At 42.8% G+C, this 14,108-nt stretch overlaps 1 long non-coding RNA gene across 1 annotated transcript in view; it reads right to left on the reverse strand.

The window, feature by feature from the left end:
- Positions 1-636: 636 nt before the first annotated feature.
- Positions 637-14,108, reverse strand: part of LOC139038274 (uncharacterized) — an 89,961-nt gene continuing 76,489 nt past the window's right edge. Inside the window, exons 4-5 of the long non-coding RNA XR_011491253.1 lie at positions 2,353-2,431; positions 637-1,022 (exon numbers count right to left, since the gene is read on the reverse strand). This is a non-coding gene — a long non-coding RNA (uncharacterized lncRNA). The remainder of the gene's footprint in view (positions 1,023-2,352; positions 2,432-14,108) is intronic.

The raw sequence follows: 14,108 nt of genomic DNA on the forward strand, positions 1-14,108 counted from the left end.
CGAAGTCACCAAAAAATAAGCCAGTGTTTAGAAATGTGCCCTGTCTTTCCCTCATCACTGTAATAGCAGTTGTATTACAGAGGTACACAAAGCAAAAGGCTCTTTTCTCAACTCACAAAGTCTCTGTTGGTTATTGTTGAAAAGTATTACCACTAGATCTGTTTGTATTGAAGTACCCCATAGATTTGCTCTATCATTCCTCCAAGACTGTGTCCACCTAAAACAGTGTGGTTTTGTCTCCAAAACAGACGGAACCACAGGTCTCTAGGGCACAACCAGAAGACTAGTATTTATAGGCTGAAAAAGATAACTGAATGACAACATTAAAATAGGTGGGCTGAGTGCTCCTTATGTTGCTTTAACTGCAAGGAGCAGAAAGATCTGAAATTCTACAGAGACTACAATCTAATCAGAATTTCACCATTACAATAAAACTGACTTTGAATTTAACCAAAAAATAGCAATAGCAATTTTAAAAAGCTTAAGAACATGGTTAAAGTGTTATATATGATATTAAATGTACTTATAGTAAAATCTTTGGAAATGTCACAGGAACATATTTGGGCCATGTGAATTGCAAAAAAAGAATAAAATGAACTCAAAAAAGAGAAAATATGTAAGAAAATCAGCCTTTATAGTTCACTCTAGTTTTACATTTATTTGAGCTTATTTTTCCCTATGTGCATCCTCTAGGGATGTGTTATCCTGAAACAGTGAAGTCTGGTAGCCTTCTTGTTCACTGTCTCTGGTGATGCTGGACATTGTGGAGAGCAGAGAGAAAAGCAACTCCCAGCAATCTTTTTTTCCTCCTTTTCCTGACAAGCCATTTCTTTCACATTGGTTGAAGCTGATGGCAAGGTGAAAGTTAAAATTCACTCTGGACCTCCCCTTTCTCAATAGGTAATTGGAGAAATGCAGATCTCTAGAATTCTTAATGGTATAATATCAAAATGCACCTTATCACATGCCCACAGCTCTCTGTACGCTCCGAGGCCATGCAGTCAATGACACATCTGCTACATCTAAAAACAGGGACACCACAGAACAAGGTCATTAAAAAAGTGTGAGGAGATAAGTGGTTTGCTGCTGTTGTTTTTAGAACAAGTTCAATAAACTGTGGTGTCCTTATCAAACTGTCACTACCAAGTCTCTTGATAGGATCTGACGTGTGAGGTACATAAACCTGTGCCGTTGTATCACTGTGGCCTGAGTGAAAAGGTTAGATAAATGCAGAATATTGCCCCAACATGCTGTTTAATCTTGGTGATAACAGGAAAGAAAATGGATGTGTGAAGTGAGTTACCATTGAGGGTTGTATCAGTATAAGCAATTTGTATGTACGGGGTGTAGAGAAGTTAAGAGGGGTCACATTCTTTAACACCGTCATTCACAAAAAAAAGAGGGAGGTCTGGTGTCTCTATGGCTTTGACTCCTTTCCAATGACTACAGTTTATCCTGGGATACCACTTCTGCTTCCTAGAAACCAGGAGGGTTTCCTGTCCCGTATATATTTTATCTCCATTCTTTTAGCTTTTAATAAAGGCGAAATAGGAGCCATATTTTAGAGAAATCCTTTCTAATAAGGATTCAATGAAATCCGAATTCCTAGAGAAATAAAACAATTTTAACAAGATGAGTATTAGAAGTCCCCACAAGAAGTATGCTTGTGGAAAGAATACTCATTATTCCCCAAAATCTTCCTTGCAAAGCCATACTCAAACATCTTTGTCACAGGTTCTAAGGGCTATGCTAATCCCTGGGCAGTTTTCAATGGTGCACTGTTTTAACTGGCTCCGAAGAAAACAGAAGGCAAGCAAAGCCCTGATTTGCATCATCTGCCGACTTCTGTGGTGTAAATACTCTCACCATGGCTGATTTCAAGCCACCAAATGTAGCTCTCGGCTACAACCGGTTATTTTCCCCATTCTGTTTCATTACTAAACAAGAACTTCTACAGTAACTCTTGCACTGGCCCTAAAGAACTCACAAAGATTTTTAATCTTTTTTCCAAGATGACAGTCTTCAGGGGTATTTCTCTTTTATGTGATGACTTCAGACAATTTGGTGAAGTTCTAAACTGTAGCACCATCTGCACCCTGTGCTTTTCATGACGAGTTTGCAACTTTAGATTCTCTGCTGAGAGAGTTTTCTGAAGTCACTTGGATCACATTTATTTTTCCCTCTACTCATCTTTTTGCCTCAATTTAGTACAAATCTCACAGAAAGAAAAAGGGGGGAGGGAGAAGGAAATGTAATTACATTTCTTTGAATTATTTTCTGTAAGTGATAATGTATAAATTCATCACTTAAATTTTTTGGAAGATGTTTTGGGCTAAGGTTGGAGAATCCTACCTGTAGAGACCACCAGCTTCTAAATGAAATGCAGACAGGAATCCGGTCTCTCTCTTCCACATCTGCTGGAGATTATTCCCTTAAGGTTAGAACATGATATTAATTCACACTGCTTGATCAGTAAGAACATCTTCTAAAGGCTTTCTTCATAGCACCAGTCTTTTAGACTTAGTCTTTTAGAAAATTGTTATTTTCTCATTCCATGATGCCAGAAATGATCATCATTGCTGCAGTTCCAGCACTTTTTAATAATCAGGATAATTTTGAGAGCAGAAAACTCTTATGTGATTTTCCCATTTGTTTTTTGATTAACATAATTGGAGCTTTGTTATTCAAATGCTTTAATAAGAATATATTTGAAACAAAGGGCATCATGTATTGAAAATATATTTGAAATGAAAGGCATCATGTATAGAAAATAAATGACTACTTTAAAGTAGTATATATTATGGCTAGTTCTCACTGGTTATGAGTAAATTTACAATTTGTGAACTACCTCTTTTTGTATTATGTGTGTAAATTGCTCTTTAATTTGCAATTTTTGAGGAAATATTTTATTTAGGGTAAGAGGAATGTGATCTCTGCTCTAAACTTTTATTATATTATTGGTGTAAATGAATACAGTAGTTAAGAATGGGTACTATCTCCCAAGCAACCAAAGAATTCAGTTAGTGATGTTTAAATTAATTTAGAAAAGTTATGCATGTGAGACATGGGTCCACTTCAGAGTGAAGTTTCCTAATGTCCATCTTGTGGATTTCATGTGTCATCAAGCCAACATGTCCAACACTGAACCTGTCTACACCTCCGAGCCCTTCTTCCCCTGTATCTGCTTCTCCTGCACTTTCCCCCATTTTCCCTATTGGCAGTGAGACTTTTCTAGTTGCTCAGGCCAAATAGTTTGGATTCCTGTCTTCATCTCACACCCTGTATCCAGTCTGTTATGATAATCTGTTGGCTCAACCTTTGAAATATACCCAGAATTTCACCATTTTTTTACCACTTCCCACTGTTCCCAACCCTGGTCAAAGGGACCATCCGCGTTCATGTGGACAACTGTAACAGCACCGTAACCAGTCTCCCCGCGTCCACCCTTGTTTCCCTAGAGTTATGAACGACCCAGCAACCAAGTGAGCCTTTTTAAAACATGTCACCTTGTTATACTTCTCCGCTCAAAACCCCTCAGTGTCTCCCCGTTTCACACACGGTAAAACCCACGTCCTCGCAGTGGCCTCCGAGGCTCTAGAGGATCACACGCCCTCCCTCAGGCTCTGGCTCCCCCGCTTATTCTCCTCACTCGCCGTGCTGACCACACCGTGCGTCCTGTGCCCCATCAGACGAGCCGGATGCGGTCCTCTCAGGTGCTGTGCACCGCCCAGTTCTCCCGCCTACCTCGTCCTCCACACCCCAGCTCCCACGCCTCCTGCAAGTCTGCTCAGATGGCCCTCCTCAGTAAGGCCTACAGTAACCTGCTCAGCTTTACAAGCAACCCACCCCCACCCCACATGCCCAGTCTCTCTCCCTTTCCCACTGTAGTTACAGCCAATGGCAGGACAAACTCCTCAGCACTCATATTTATTCAACTCTTGCAGACAACCCTATGGAGGAGGTACGAACTCTTGTTAACTAAGCTTTACAGATGTTAATTATTTGTTGTTTATCATAATCTCCCACCACAGAATGCCCTCCAGGAGGACAAGGAGTTTTGTCAGTTTTACTATTGATCCAGTGCCTAGAACCGTGCCTAGCAAAGACAGACACTTAATATTTGTTGAATGAATAACCCTCCCTCCAAATAAAAAAAAAAACCAAGATCCATTATAGTATTGAGGCTTCCCTGGTGGCTCAGATGGTAAAGAATCTGCCTGCAATGTGGGAGACCCAGGTTCAGTCCCTGGGTTGGGAAGATGCCCTGGAGAAGGAAATGGCAAATCACTCCAGTATTCTTGCCTGGAGAATCCCATGGACAGAGCAGCCTGGCAGGCTACAGTCCCTGGGGTCGAAACGAGTTGGACATGACTGAGCAACCAAGGCTATATAGTGTTACTCTGTATTTTATCACTTAATGTTACCATCATTTCAGAAAGTTAAGACATTTTTATACTCAAAATGAAGGAAGGTTATAACTTCAGAAACAGCTCTAATATTTGAAGAAATTTAACTTTAGGAGAACCTTACTACATTGTCTTTTTCTCATTCTAACATAAGACACTTTGTCACAGGTGGGCACAGATCCAAAGACCATTTGGGGGAAACCTCCAGTCTATAGGAAAACACATGGCTTCCTTGAGTACCTGCTCTTTATAGAAAGCAATATTCTAATTCCCGAGACGGGAGAGGACCGAGGGTCGACATGTAATGTGTATAAGGCTGCAGACATGTAATGTGTGTAAGGCTTCAGACATGCAACTGATTTAACAGGAAAATAATATAACCTCTTAATATCAGTTTTCTCCTTTCACATGGGAACAGTATCAGCTGCCTTACCCACCTGTCACAGTCAAAGGAAGGAAAAACACAAAAACCAAGCTTTATAAAGCATATAATGATAACAGCTAACATTTAATGGATGCTTCCTTTATGCCAGACCCTCTTCTAAGCACTTCATCTGTATTAACTCTCTTAATCCTTATAAACAACTCTGTGAGGTGCGCTCTACTATTGTCTCCATGCTACAAATGAGGAGGAGACTTGAGGCTTAGCAAAGGTAAGTAATTTGTCCAGGTCACACATGAAGTAAAGCAGCTTGCTGAAATTTAAAACAAGACTGAACCCAGAGTTTTGAGTTGATCACTAGACTACCGTGCCTCTTGCTATACAAACCAGACTACTTTACTGTACACCTCTCGTATACCTGTGGGGTTACAATCCAGCAGGTGGAGAAGGAGGCCAACAGCCTGGAATAAAGACAACACAGTGACTTCAGTTGACAAGAGTTCTATGAGTAAGACCTAAGTGAGTGCTAGAATGAACACGGACTGTGGTTTAGTGGGATTAGTCTAGAACTGCTTTGTGGTGGAGGGAATTCTGACCATAATTTGGAAGGAAGGGAGAACATGGCATTGAGGAGACAGATCATGTTGCAGGTGGAGAGAACGCTATACAGACAAGCCATTAAGAGAAATGCAGGAGACAGTGATGTGTCTACATGATGCCAAAACATCTGGTCAATTCAGTTAAAAAAAAAAAAACTATCAGCATAGATTTCTTCAGTCAATCCAGATGTTTGGCGTCTTGTAGACAAAACATCCAGATGATTAACCGAAGATTTGACAGAGTTGACTGAATTAACCAGATGTTGTAGCATTGTATAGACATGGTGTCAGGACATTTGTTTGGCTGGAATGGGGTCCAGCTGTCAAGGAGCTAATGGTCTGGGCAATGAGAGAGGACCTGGAGGTTGCATTTGATGCAATTGGGAGCTGCTGGAAGAGGCGTGTGATGGAAAGGATGCTTAAGGAAGAGGCTTCTAACAACCACGTGAAGAAAAAAATATGGTGAGAGGAAAAGCCGTAGACAGGAAAGAGGATGTGAGTAGAGTGCAGGTGTGTGTGAGGTAATTAGAGCCTGGACCAGAATCAGGCTGGGGAAAGCAACAGGAAGGAGCGGATCTGAAAAACATTACAGAAAAAGAACAGGAAGTCATGATGGGCTAGACGAGGGAGTGAAGCTGCACATCAGCCCGAGGCTGGGAGCCTCCAGGCCTGGGAAAGCAGCTGCCGTCAGCCTCCCCGCAGCAGTAAACCAGGACGGAATCCCCGGGAGACCTCCCCCACGAACCTCCACCCAGGGGCCAGGGTCAGGCCCACAGGCAGAGGGAACCTGGTTGGAGACCACAAACACAACTCCTATGTAAGGTTCCCTATTCCTTTTAGAGCCACCTAAATTGATTTCCCTTCAAATCCAATTTCATGCAAGGATTGAGAATGCTAGATTAAGACTGTTAGGTAAACACAACTTCAGCGAAAAAAGACAATACTTTGATGTAGTTTGCCTTTATACAGTATATCATGTAAACTAAAATCTATAGAGGTATGACTAAATTAGATGAGATTAAGAAAAATTATAAATATAGTACCTATAGTACCTAGTTAGCATTATAAAAGTCTGTTAACAGGCACAATTAATGGCTGAATTCAAGAATTTATATATCTTTTGAAATCCTTAATTTATGAAACCTCAGAACACTGACTCTTGGTTTGGATATTCTGCAGATTTTTTTAAATTCCAAATATCTTATTTGACAAGAATCAAGTTTATATTTATCTCTGCTGCTGCTGCTAAGTCGCTTCAGTCATGTCCGACTCTGTGTGACCCCATAGACGGCAGCCCACTAGGCTCCTCTGTCCTTGGGATTCTCCAGGCAAGAATACTGGAGTGGGTTGCCATTTCCTTCTCCATATTTATCTCTAAAGAGTCACAAATTCTAAATTGCTAGGATTCAAACTATGGTAACTGTGATAGTGTGCTCCTATTTATTTTAAAAAATTCCAAATATTCAAGGTTTTGAAAATTTGCAGTTTCAAATGTTTTCAGCCCCAAGTTTATCAGCCCACCCAAACAGTGCATGCCCTCTACAAAAACACCCAGGATTTCTTCAACTGTTTCCTTGTTCATTTCAGGAGGCAAGAAATCATCAACAGAGGTTTGTTGTTGTTCAGTCGCTCAGTTGTGTCCGACTCTTTGCAACCCCACGGACTGCAGCACGCCGGGCCTCCCTGTCCCTCACCATCTGCCGGAACTTGCTCAAACCTATGTCCATTGAATTGGTGATGCCATCCAACCATCTCATCCTCTGCTGTCTCCCTCTCCTCCCGTCTGTCAACGGAGGTTACTCTCTCTTTGTTCATGGTTTGGAACAAAACCGAGAATTTCTCTCTTTTTTCTTTCCCTCTCTCTCCCCTCCCATCTCTCTCTCCTTCCTCCTTCCCCCACCAGAGAAACAACACAGAATGTGAGACCATAAATATATTGATGTGTTCCAAATCACCATGGGGGAGGTGGAAGGGTCAGGAAACTTGTTAAAATCAATTTCCCAGGCCTCAGAAATGACAAGTCTTTTGATCTGGGGTGGGAGCCCAAGCATCTGTTGCTTTTTCTGTTAGATTTTTAACAAACTTCCCCAACAATTCTGATGCCTGTTTCCTGAAAATCAGACTTAGATGCTGCCCTAAAGCATGAAGCTAGAGCATGAAATGCATCTATTGGAAATGCAAATTTAAAATGGTAAAACATAGATTCAATTTTTTATTACATATCCCTTAGTCCTTCCTTTATGTAATAAGTGCCTAAGTAAATTCACTGTGTTCTAAGATATGCAGAATGTTTCACAGAAACTGCATAAAGTCAAGCACACCTATGCAATCAAGCTAGAAGTGCAGAAGACAAATAGGACAGCTTGTCTCTTCTCAGTTCACAGCAGTGGCCACGACAGCCCTTCCCGAACACAATGTGTACATGATGGGAAATATAATTAATGATCTTGGTAAGTCTTTCTAGTGCTCCAAGGCTGAGTAACTTATCAGATAGAAAAAACAGTTGAGTTCACCCAAACAATGGGTGATTTATCCAGGTGTGTTTGAATATAACCTTCCCACAGCCATCTTTTTGTAAGAAATACTTCAAAGTTAGTAGATAGCAAACTAGTTATTCAAAAAGTTAATCAGTGAAATATCCCCCATCATAACATCAAGATTAGAGTGTTTGTTCTCTACATATAATCCCTTAGGTATCCTTTTCTGGCAGTACTAAATCTGCTACAAGAAATATTAGTGGATTTTTTTTTCCTGGTACTATGGCTTCACTTGCCTTAAGCTCAACTCACTCTCAGAAATCTTTTCCCCAAGGATATAGGAATGAGAATAAATTGGGAGAACCTTATTAGGGGCCCTTCATTACCTAAGGTGTAACAATTAAAAGTCATATTTACTTTTATTGTGCTTTGAATGATGCTTTGGAAACAATCAAGGGTTTCATATGTAACTCAAGTAGTTTTGACTTGAGTAGTGATTCTTTCCCACTTCGCATTCTCCTGCCACTTTCAAATCTCATCTGCAACCATGGGGAATGAGGGAGAGTTAAGACAAGCTAGGATTACAAAAGAAAACCCTTAGGAACTTTGAGAATATAAAAAGCCCTTGCCTTCTGATACAGGTTAAAATGAAGATTCATTTCCAATGATCCTCTTTTATCCCATGGCATATGCTCCAGAGCCTGAGCATCTGCCTCTACATCCTCTGATCAAAGAAGAAAATTTTCCTTTGCTTCTTAACCAAACCTGGTCTCTTTCTATTGGTTCAAACAACACCGCGGGGTGGGCGGAGGACCCTTGCTGGGGCTTGACTTCACAGGGTTTATAACACCACTGTCTTGGAACTCTCTCCTCTCACCTCTTAATCCTGACTCTCCCTTTCCTACCAGCAATTCTTGTCCTGCTCCTCTTTTTTTTTTTTTTTTTTAACTCTGATCTTCAATGCTGGCTCTGAGGAATCTGGTCAACACTCCCTGAGATAAAATGGCCTTCAGAGCCAAGGCATTTAACAGGTGGAAGCTAAAAGTGCTGCCTGATCCACATGACTTAGCCTGTACCACCTCACTTTCCTACCACGAATACTCATCAAATACTTGTCTTCCTGTAAAACTTGTGGCACAAGCTAGCCGATTAGTGACAAGACAGTAACTTATGACTTGGGCCATCTGATGGTCCATCTCACCTGCAGAGGCCCATGGCTTGTTCAAGAAATAGATCTGCCTGGAAGTTCAGACTCTACGGTAACTAAAGAGGCTTCTGAGCATCACTGTTCGGGACCACAGCCCTCTGCCTCTGGCCCCCAACCATCTGCAGCACTTTGAGGAAGATGTTTTTCACCAGGCCTACAATTTCATGGCCACCCAGTAAGATGTGGAACAAAGACACTCTTCCCAGGCCTGTGAGCTATATGAGTAGCCAAAGTGTCTCTCCACAGGCTGGCGATAGTCCCAGGTTTAAGAACAAGGTCCTCATGACCTGCTGAGCTGGGAGAAGATCGTGTTCCTGGATAACAACCTGCCTCTGGCTCCTGGGTGAACCCTGTCTGTAGGTATAATGTGAAAATGTGTTCAGTGCCTCTCTTCAAAGAAAACCTCCTCTCTGCTGACAAGGTTTAGTAATATGCTCAAATGGTACACTTACTTCTCTCTCTTTCTCCTTTAAATATCCAAGACACTTAGTGTCTCCTGAGGTTTGCTAGTTAATAATGGGGCTTTCCCCCCCCCCCCCCTGACAATCCCATCAAGTATCACCTGAAGAAGGGCTAGCCATTTCAAAATCCACAGTAACCAAAGAATTCTTCTAGCACCTGCATGCACCTGAATGCAGTTCCTCTTGCCTTCTATCCCACATTATCCTTACTGCTTTTAAGTAAACTATCTCCTACCAAAAGGGGAAAAAATTTTTTTGTTTTTCTACAAGTGCACTTTTTCCCAATTATCTTGTGTGCTGAAAGTGAAGTAAAATTGACCTAAAAATGTTACAGCACCTTCAAGAACCAAGAAGGTTTCTTCCCCCCTCTATCTCATCCAATATGATGGGGCCAAGTTTGACATTCCCAGAGTATTTAAAATATAAGGCTAAAATATAACCTTGGTGGTCATTGGCCTAACATGAGTCTGGTTAAATTTAAGGAAACTGCTTCCAGGATACGACTTAGATGCTTCAGAATTTGTTGGAATGTGGTCAACAAAAAAAATAAAATTTCAAATCCCAATTTGCTTGAAGGACCTCCATGAGGTAGACTCTATACAAGAAACAATTCCATCGTGCAGAGTGAATATTCACTCCTTTTTTTTTTTTTCCAGTCAGGAGTTTGGAAGAAGCCAGCAGGCAATGTAATCATTTGGTAACATCCTTCCCACTGCCAAGATGGATTAATGCTGGGAGATCTTACAACTGGTGAGTAATCGGTAGTACTTACAGACCCTTCATGATCCCCAAGGTGTGATTATTTTCCTACATGGATTTCTGTCCTCATCCTCCAAAGGGTGCTTCTTCATTTCCTTTGCTCTCCCCCCTCTGGACTCTCAAGCCCATGTCACAAGTATGGCATGCTCTCCAAGTCACTGCTGACTTCCTTCTCAAACCAAGATGGTGAGCACTTTAGAGACACTGCTAAAATGTGAAGGCTATATTATCAAAGTTATACCGGTTTCCTTTTAAGTGATTCTGGAAAGGTATGAATAGTTGTTTATTAAAATTTAGAACCTAAGCATCCTCTGGTTCCACTGGTTTGGTTTATTATGCCCCTTTCTAATACTCAAGCTGATTTGAAGATATCATGGACATACAAAAATCTCACACTATGAATAACCTAATTGAAACAATAACCCCATTATAAGTTTTCAAAATAAATGCTCTTTGCGTCTTTTAGCACTATCATTCATTCCTTAAATTTGCTCACCTCCACCACCCCAACTCTTCAACTTATATTCAACTCCCTAACCCTAACCCTCTGAAACGGGAAATGAAATCTGATATCAAAAGAACTCACATTCGGGAATCAAACAGCCTAAAGGTCAAGCTCTGTCTCTGCCACCAACCAGCTGGGAATCCTTAGATGATTCACCTAATTGCTCTGAGCTTTGGTTTCCTCATCTGCAATTTGGACATACAGTTTACCTCAAAAGACTGATGGTTCTTTGACCTGAGCCAAACTCCTTTCCTTTAGGCTTAGGGACCTGCAAACCTTTGCCTCCTAATCACTCAGGAGGTAGGTACTTTGGTCCTCTTCCCAGATCCCTTCAGCTGAGTCCCAAGTCTTAAGGTCACCCCCAACAGTAAAGCTAATTTTGGAAAACTGGGCTAAATATATCTCCAAAACCTCATTATTTCTGATCAGCAGCCTCACCCCCAGAAACACTGTGTCACCTAAGCTGAGTGCTACCCCTCATTCATAGTAACCCACACCATAAACCAGTGGGCCCTGCCTTACCTGATATCAGAATCAGCCAAGAGCTTTGAAAACCACAGATGTCTGCTTCACTCCCAACTCTGGAAGTCTCTATTTTTAAGTTTCCTAGGTAATTCTGATGATAACCTCAGTTTAAGCAGCTCTGATTTTAGCAGCCATCAAACATCCCTATCTTTTCCTCCCACACCTTTGAACTGGGTTATCTCTCCTGAGCTACATAAACCCACTGCTACTTCTCCTGAACCCAGTTAGATGTTGACTATGAGCTCCAAACAGGCCACAGGGACTCAAGCTACTGATGATGGCTTAGGAACCCTCCTCCACATCCCCAGCCCCTTGGGTCCAAGAGGCAGAGAAGGCATCACACTTTAGCCAAAGAAATATAATCAAGAAAGCACTGGTGTTGTAGAATCAGTAGCAGCCAGTGTGGAACAATGGATCTAAGTTCAAAGGATTTAAAGGCCTGAGACTCCAACAGTGATCAAAAGCAGATAAACACCCTTCTCCCTGCCAAGGCAATCTAACATGATGCAGCACTGAGTGTGCTGGTGAAGTTCATAAAGCAACCCTAGTGTGACCTCTCTTGTGAGAGAGAGAGTGTGTGTGAGTGAAAAAGAAACCAAGTGTGTGTGTGAGAGTGTGAATGAGAGAATGTGTGTGACAGTGTGTGAGAAAGAGATAGTGTGTGAGTGTAAGACTGTAAGAGAGTGTGAGAAAGAGAGTGTGTGTGTGAGAGTGAGTGAAAAAATGTGTGTGCGCATGAGACTGAGAGAAAGTGAGTGAGAAAGAGACAGAGTATGTGTGTGAGAGAGTGTGAGAAAGAGAGCGTGTGTGTGAGAGAGTGAAAAAATGTGTGTGCGCGTGAGACTGTGTGAGAGACTGTGTGAGAGAAACAGTGAGTGAGAAAGAGACAGAGTATGTGTGTGAGAGAGTGTGAGAAAGAGACAGTGTGTGTGAGTGTGTAAGAAAGTGTGTGTGAGAGTGAAAAAGTGTGTTGTGTGCATGAGACAGTGTGTAAGAGACTGTGTGAGAGAAACAGTGAGAAAGAAATGGTATGTGTGTGAGTGAATGTGAAAAAGTGTGTGAGTGTATGAGAGTGTGTGTGTGAGAGACAGTGTGAATGAGAATGTCAGTGAGAAACTGTGAGTGTGAGAGTGTGAGTGACTGTGAGAGAATGTGTGTGAGAAAGTGTGTGAGTGAAAGTGTGTGTGTGCATGAGACTGTGTGAGAGAAACAGTGACAGAGTATGTGTGTGAGAAGGATTGTGTGTGTCAATGTATGAGTGTGTGTGTGAGAATGTGTGTGACAGTGTGAGTGTGAGTGTGTGAGAGAGTGCATGTGTGAATGAGAAAGAGTGTGTGTGAGAGAGAGTGTGTGTGAGTGAGAGACAGGGAGGCAGGGAGAGAGGAAGAAAGGAAGGAAGGAAGAAAACAAAGATTGTGTCAAGTTGTGATGTGATTAAAACAAATCAGCAGGGCAATTTGCATTTATGGGCATCTTTTAGGAGTACCAGTGCTGCTCATGTGGACCCCAACTCTATCTCCACTCATCCCCAAGTTCCAGGCACGTGCCTACACCCTGCTCACTGGCTCGTAGTATGGCTCAGAGTTGAACATGTGCCTGATAAACTAGACTACAAACACAGGGTGTGGGAGCTGGGACACTGAGCTGCAGGGACTCCAGTGGGAGCTCCTTCATGGAAAGGGAAAGTTCATGGAGGGGTCCGCTGTGAGATGAGACGCTGTGAAGGCAAAGGGAGGTGTTCCTCACCCCCCTGCTCCGGGGCACTCTTCCCAGCACTGCCTCCTGAGCAGAGTTCAGCAGCTTCCCACTTAAAATGTCTCAAGCCCTTTGCTTGACTGGCCTGAAAAGAGTGTGTCACCTCACCCGGAATTCTTTTCAGAAGATTTTACAAAGCCATTCATAAGAACGACATATTTCACTGTCTGATGACTTTACTGACATCTCAGAACCCCCAGAGTCCTTTGATCACTTCTCTCCCAGAGGACATAGCTTTTTAGCAAGACCAGTGTGAGGACCATCTCCAAGGAAAACAGTCAGCATCCAAGGCTTACCATCCCTTAGCAAGCCGCCCCAGGCATCGGCAGCCCTGCTCCACGATGCTGCTAGGTGCCCATTCTGTTTTTGCTGCCGTGGCTCCCCGCAAGGGCTCCTGGGGAACACAGGCCTGCACCCTGACTTTGGATCCTAGAGCCCGGCCATCCTCCAGCAACTGGCTAACGGAGCGGGCTAATGGTCGGAAATCGTTAAAACAATTTTAATAAAAATAAAGTCATGAATGATATGGAACTCCAATATAGATCTCATTAAAGCAGGTAGCTATAAAACTCTATAAGAATGGCTTCTCTCTCCAAGTGAATTCCAGTTACGGTCCAGGATTTAATTACCCTTTGGGGCTCTGATACTACTGCAGATGGTGGCCAGACCATTGTCTCAGCACCGTGGTGATGGTCAAGAACAAACCTGAGCAAACCTGCCTGGCGGGAGGGAGCAGGTGGCCGGCCAGCGGCCTGCGGGCTGTTGCGCATGCGCCCCTGCACAGCCCGCCGGGGCGAGGGCGTGGCCGTCCGGACGGCGGCCCCCGCGGCGGCGTCTGACAACGCTGTCTGGGGCACCCTCTCATCTCAACCCGACCCGAATTCTTTTCAGGGATTAGTCCTGACTTCGTGATTAATCGGCGCTTCTGGTTTTCCTAGGGTGACGTCATAGGTGCGCGGAGATAAAACAGGCTCCCCTCTGAAGGCTCCGGCGCAGAGCAGGGTCCTGAGGCCGGAGGCGGTCCCGGGACTC

This window comes from Odocoileus virginianus, chromosome 14 (assembly GCF_023699985.2).
Source record: "Odocoileus virginianus isolate 20LAN1187 ecotype Illinois chromosome 14, Ovbor_1.2, whole genome shotgun sequence".
Lineage (NCBI taxonomy): Eukaryota > Metazoa > Chordata > Mammalia > Artiodactyla > Cervidae > Odocoileus > Odocoileus virginianus.